A 7,304-nucleotide genomic window follows, 5' to 3' on the forward strand; every position below is an offset into this window, starting at 1 on the left:
AAATATGAGCGCTGGCGTGGATTTAAGCGCACGCACACTCAGATCAAATCTGAGCGTACGCACGCTTTATAAATGAGGCCCCTGATCCTCTGTAATTCTAAATATCAGCATGTATTCATCACCAATGCACAATCATCATCCAACCAGTAACTTTTAATTATCTCACCAACTTCAACTCTTTGAGGACCCGAGACCCGACCCGAGACTCGCCCGTGACGAAAGGAACGACCCGGCCCCCCCCCCGGCGAAACCAGCCGCCGAGCCCATGGGAGGAACAAACACACGGCAGGACCTCCACCCTCCGACCCCCGGACTTCCCAGTCAACAATTTGATCTCACAGTGATGTCACCATGAGCTCACAGGATACTCGTGATGAGGTCACAATGTGAGGTAACAGCGAGCTAAAAGTGTAACCTCACAGCGCCCTCACTGTGTGCTCATACTAATGTGAGGTCAAAGTGCACTCACTGCACAGAGACTAGGTACCCAGCATGCACTGCAGCATGAAGCTTTTGACTGTCACCATTGTTGAGATTCATACACCGATTCTTGATGTCTGTCTTTGGGCTTAAATGACACCGTAGTTCAAAATGTTTGTGTTTTGTCATGCTTTTAAAATCCTTCATAAACGATTATGAAACTGCTGGGTCCTATACTGTATAATTACAGAGCTATTATTAAAAGCTTTAGATTAATAACTCCTCACAAAGACTGCATACTGAATCTAGGTGACGGTTGCACTGTTATCATCAGTAACAAACCAATACCACTTGGTTGCAGTCTCTTTTTGGTTTTCCGTGTCATAACAAATGTGCTTTACAAACACAGTTACAGCAGCCCCAAAAAATATAATGTTATGAAGTCAAGGGTCAAGAGCACAACTAAAGCAAACACTACTCACCACAATGATAACGTCAAACAAAACAATAAAACATCATCATCTAAATCTCTGTTAATTCTCAATAAGCGCTTTTGTAGATGTCTAACAGAAATAAGAACCCTGTTCATCTGTGTAGGTGTAGGGTTGGTGTAGGGCAATAGCACATACAGTAAGTACGCTATAAAAACCATTACGCCTATGGGATGTCCCCACTTTTCACAAAAACGAACGTGTGTGTCTGTGTGTGTGTGCGTGTGTGTGTGTGATCTGTGTTTCTGGGCTTTTCTCAAACTCTCATCAGTCATTTCACAAACACAATGTCAAATCATCTTCAGATCATATTTTATTTGATGATGAATGTGTGAAATGTCTGAATGCTGTATGAATTATGAATAAAATTAATTAATCGACTGAAATCAGCTTCAGGAGAGTTTCTGATGTTATCAAATATGACATTAATCACAGCATTTAATCAAATATATTTATTGTAACTACAGTAAAGACATATTTAATTATTATGAGATCTCCTTCAGTGAAAGATCATGACAGAATATTTACTTTCTGAAATATCTCTTTTCTTCTGAGTAGTCAAATGTTTTAATGACAGTATATTCACTGAACAAAAATCAGTTCTTTTATTTATTAAAACATGTCCAGATGTGTTCAAACATGTGCAGGCTTCGCTCAATTCATTTAAACAAATATTACCATAGAAATAAAGCAAATATTACTTTAGATGAAATATAATCATTTTTATTCATTTAATTATTAATTCAATTATAACAAATACTTACAGAAATGTGTTATAAATACAATAATTCTTCTGTCAGATAAAAAGAGACTATTCAATAATATAAACTAATACAAATACATAACAATGACCAAAATATGAATAGTATTTCATTATTATTTAAATGATAACAAATCAATAAAGAAATGTTGCGACTGCAATAATAATGAACATTTACATTTAGTTATTTAGCAGATGATTTTATCCAAAGAGACTTACAAATGATGACAATAGAAGCAATCAAAACATTAAAACATTATATACAAAATATCATATAATATCAATTAAACTCATCCATAAAACTGTGTGATTGAAACAATGCTACTGTACTGTAATAAAGTCAGTATTTAATAATACTAATAATACAATTTAATAAATCATTTCAAAAATATTATTTTATTATATGATTGCAATAATGCTTCTGCACTGTAAAAAAAAGTCAGTATTTAACAACAACAATAATAACAACAAGCAAATAATAATTCCAAAATATTTATTGTATTTTGTTTTAAACATCCATAAAAATGTTATGACTTCTACAGCATTTGTCAATCTTCGTTAATGTTAATTTCAGCATTTACTAATGCATTATTAAAATCACGAGTTGTGTTTGTTAACATTAGTTAATGCATTTATTGCATTTTTATTAACTAACATTAACAAAGCTTAATAAATAGTGTAATAAATGAATTGTTCATTGTTCATATTAGCTAAAACATTAACTAATGTTAACAAAATATTTTTTATATCAATTAAACACATCAATAAAATTGTATGATTAAATATGAATTTTATTTTATTATTTTAAAGATCCATAAAAATGGTATGATTGCAATAATGCTACTGCCCTGGTAAAAATAAAAATAATTATTAATAATAATAATTCCAAAATATTAATTTTGTTATTTTTTCAAACACATCAACACAAATTGTATGATTGCAATACAATAATGCTACTGCACTGTAAATAAACAGTCAGTGTTTAATAATAATAATAATAATAATAATAATGATGATAATGATATTTCCAAAATATTATTATTTTTATTATTTTAAAAATCCATAAAAAAATATTTCCATAATGCTTCTGCACTGTAAAAATAAAAAAAACAGTATTTAACAACAACAACAACAAAACAACAACAACAATAATAATAATACAATGAATAATAATATTTCCAAAGATTAATTTTATTTTATTATTTTAAACATCCATAAAAATTATGATTGCAATAATGCTGCTGCACTGTAAAAATAAAATAAAAACTGTATTTAGCAACAACAGCAACAAGAACAATAATAATAAATTAAGTAACATTAATAATAATATTTCTAAAATATAAATTTCATTTTATTTAAACATCCATAAAAATGATTACAAAAAAGATAGCAAAAATGCTTCTGTGCTGTAAAAACATCAGTATTTATTAATCATAATAATACTAATAATAATAATACAAATGATGATGATATTTCCAAACTATTATTTTTTTATTTATTTGATTTGCAAATTTCCAAAAAAAAAGGTTTTATTTTTTATTATATTTTAAAATTATATCAATTGAACACATCCACAAAATGTTATAATTGTAATAACACTTCAAATTTTTATTTTATTGTTTTAAAATTTCATTGTTGCAATAGTGCTTCTGCACTGCAAAAAGGTCAGTATTTAATAATAATAATAGTAATAATAATAATTTCTAACATATTGATTTTATTTTGATTTTTAAAATCATATCAATTAAACATCAATAAAAATTGTATGATTGCAATACATATACATATAATAATGCTTCTGCACTGTAAAAAAAATAAACAGTCAGTGTTTAATAATAATAATAATAATAATAATAAGGATGATGATGATGATGATATTTCCAAAAATATTGTTACTTTTTATTATTTTAAAATCTATAAAAAAATTATGATTTCCATAATGCTTCTGCACGGCACAAAATAATAGTAATAAAAAAAACAGTATTTAACAACAATAACAATAATAATAATAATAAAATAAATAATAATATTTCCAAAGATTAATTTTATTTTATTATTTTAAACATCCATAAAAATTATAACAAAATTATAAAAAATTGGTTTGTTTCATCTGATTTTTGAACGTGTTATTTAGCTGAACATGGACTAGTCTAGATGTTGCAATGTGCTTTAATAACACTTCATTATGAATATATAACTGATCAAATTGATGCCTTGTTGCTTCATTTTAGTGTTCTGTTTTTTTTGTGTGTGTGATTGACTTTGTACCTTCCAAAAAATATATTTTTACAATTATTTTTTAAAATTTTTCCTTATAATAAACAAGAGTTTTTTAATAAAACATGAAATGAGCTTAATGGGAACAGGGGTATGCTTAAAGAACACCGAAATGTACCCATTAAGCATAGCCAGACTTTCTGAATTTAATGATGTATACCTTAATTGAAATGCTTTTGTTGTGTGAGATTAATATTTTATTTTAACATAACTTTTTGTACTGAAACCAATATCTTGTGCACTAAAAATGTCTCAATGTAGATTTTGGTGAGCTTAATAGGTACGTTTACCTTAAACTGATTCATTGTCGATTTTGTCAAATCTTCTTTCACACAGACTAGTGAAAAAGACCCAACCCACGGGTCCCGCTTTTATGAAATTATTTGGCCTGCCCCAGCCTACCCTGCACCACTGTATCTATTTTTACAACCCGCCCTGCCCCGCACCCGCAACCATTAAATAGATATACTAGGCATTGTAATGTAAATGAAAACAGCCTTTATTTCAGCCTGAAAGTGCTTGGAAACCTCGCCCTGTAAACTGGAAACAACATACGATTATGAATATGAACCATAAATCAGGTCATATTAATAACAAAGATAATGATAAACATTTTCAACATTTACAAAGCAGCGTTTGTATTCATCTAATAGGCTAAACAATTTTTTTTATTTCAGATTTGTATAGGCCTACAGTTTACAGCCTACGCTACATAACCACTGAACTTTTGTTTTATTTAACACACAGAAATGTTCATTTAGCGTTTTTATGTTCGCTGTGCAAAAAAAAGAATGGCATCCACAGTACCGGGGTTTAATCTATTTCGCTTAGACTCCAGCACCCGGCCAGCAGAGCTGAATGTGCGCTCGCTTGATGCGCTTGTGGCTGGGATACAGAGAATCATTTCTGACACCTTGGCAAGCACAGGGAAGGCGACTGACTGCGACTGCCAGAAGCTTGGAATGTCCTCTCCGTCCCAGAATGTAGCGCTGAACCTCGTCTCTCTTGGCAACTTCTTCACTATCATCCTCCCACTCACTAAACTCATCTCTTTTTCTTTTGACTCACTCGGTTTCGTCAACTAAAAATAAAATATAACAATATTTAACCTTTTACACATACATTAGACCACTGTGGCTAAAATGTAAGACCCGGGCCTATAGGCCTATCTATCTGCTGGTGCTACTCACCTCGAGGCTACTCTCCTCCGCTTGAAACATCTTCAGGGACTTAAAACGGGGACAAAGAAACGTTCTAAGCTTGTGGGTGACGCTGATGGACATTTTCTCATTTAGACGCTGCGTTGCCTGTGCTCGAATATAAACCATGTAAAAAACCAAAGCACGACCAGCTGAATAGTTGGATACGTATCACCCTCCATCTCTTCACTCAGATTTAAAAGGCAACAAAAACTCAGTAACTGTGTTCAACACATCCAGCTGAATGCCATCCATTCTGTGGAGCTGATCTTTCTCCTGCAAGGCCTGTGTGATTTCACGGTACTGTTTACTGACTGACTGCATCATCGCAACTTTACCATTCCATCGGGTTTCGCAATCCTGCGTCACGGTGTGTGGGAGCTGTAGCCTACTATAATGCCGGATTTTTTCAGGTATGTCACAAGGCTTTTGCACTTTCCAATGATATCACTCACGTCACGCATGTATGTTGGCGTGTTGTCTTTTACATCAAATGTGTGTTTGAGAACGATGTTAATGACATGGGCTGTGCACGGCATCCACTTGTAGCTGCGAAGGGCAGCTTTTATGTTTGCGCCCTGGTCACTTACAAACATTGCTATTGATATGCGAGCAGGTTCAATACCAAAGTCATGCAGCTCCTTAATAATCTGCTCGTGGATGTTGTGCGCTGTCTTTTTGAGAGTAGAGTCAAAATCAGCTGTGCTTATGACACGGCTCTCCAGTTTTCAGTCGTCATTAATGAAGTGACCAGTTTCTTCTTCTTCATCAGTCAGGAACCTAGGTGTGCTGTTTGATAGTGTAGCCCGGTGAGAGAAAAAAAGAGCTAAATTGTTTGATAGCTGTTTATTTACCTTATAATGTGTGTATTTTATTTTTATATTATCTTTATTCTGGTTCAATACAGTGTTTTTCATGTGTTTGTTTATATATAAGTTTATTTAATGTTTAATGTCTTGTTTACGTGCGCACGTATCACGCAGTGAAAAGAGCGGGGGGCGTGGCGTAGAGGGGGCAGGGGAGAGTGGAAAGACGAGAGGAGGAAGATTGCATATTACGTTGGTCTGAATAACAAAGGATATTCTACCCGATAATCCTGTATAAAGTGAATCCGTCATCAGTGATTGATATTTTGCCAACAAGTATTAATGATATTCAGCACCGATTACCCTCTTCATGCTCATCCCATGTGCTCGTGTGTTAACTAGCACGAGCTGATCGACATTCAACCCAGAGAAGGTGAATCAGATAGCACTCCGGGTGACCGGAAAAGCCCGGAGTTCCTCTGTCAACGAGGGACATATCGTCAAAACAGATAGCGCTCTGGGTGACCGGAAAAGCCCAGAGTTCCTCTGTTGCTGGGGGGGGAAAAGACCCGGTAGCCACTCGCGCGAGCCAAAGCCACGACGTTCCATCATACCGCGAGACCCGTTGCGTTCGGGAAAACATCAGGCCTGCAACGTAGGGTGGGTGTGTGAGTGAGAGCGTGAATGTGGGCCCCTTTAAGTGAGTTTTGATACTGACGGGAGTGAGTATTTCATTTGGTTTAATCCAAAAATGTAAGATTTTGCTATGGAATTGTAAATTTGTACATTTTCCACTTTAATTCGCTACCGTGTGATTAACACGTGTGGAAATAGACGTTTGGTTTGTTTCATATTGTCACTTCTTTAACCGGATTTGAGTTGACATTTTAAAAGTCTGTTCACACCCGTTTATTATTTTTTTTCATTGCTTCACTAAATTTTCTATATAAATATACAAAAAAGAACCATACGAACAGTCTTGGATTCTATTGTCGTTATTGCTGCTGAAAGGAAGAGAAATATTTTATTTGAATTGTAAAGTTAATCGTAACCAGGAAATAAATACTTACCCAGGCCCCAGCTTTAACATAGCAAGTATAGTTACTGGGGTTACAATAGCAATCTTTCATTTGAAAGCCATGTTTCTAGCATCTGTAAAACTGCGTTTTTTCATCTCAAAAACATATCTAAATTGCGATCTATGCTCTCAACGTCAAATGCAGAAATACTAATTCATGCGTTTATGACCTCAAGGTTAGACTATTGTAATGCTTTATTGGGTGGTTGTTCTGCACGCTTGATCAACAAACTACAGTTGGTCCAAAATGCAGCAGCTAGAGTTCTTACTAGA

Source organism: Onychostoma macrolepis, chromosome 04 (genome assembly GCF_012432095.1).
Source record: "Onychostoma macrolepis isolate SWU-2019 chromosome 04, ASM1243209v1, whole genome shotgun sequence".
Lineage (NCBI taxonomy): Eukaryota > Metazoa > Chordata > Actinopteri > Cypriniformes > Cyprinidae > Onychostoma > Onychostoma macrolepis.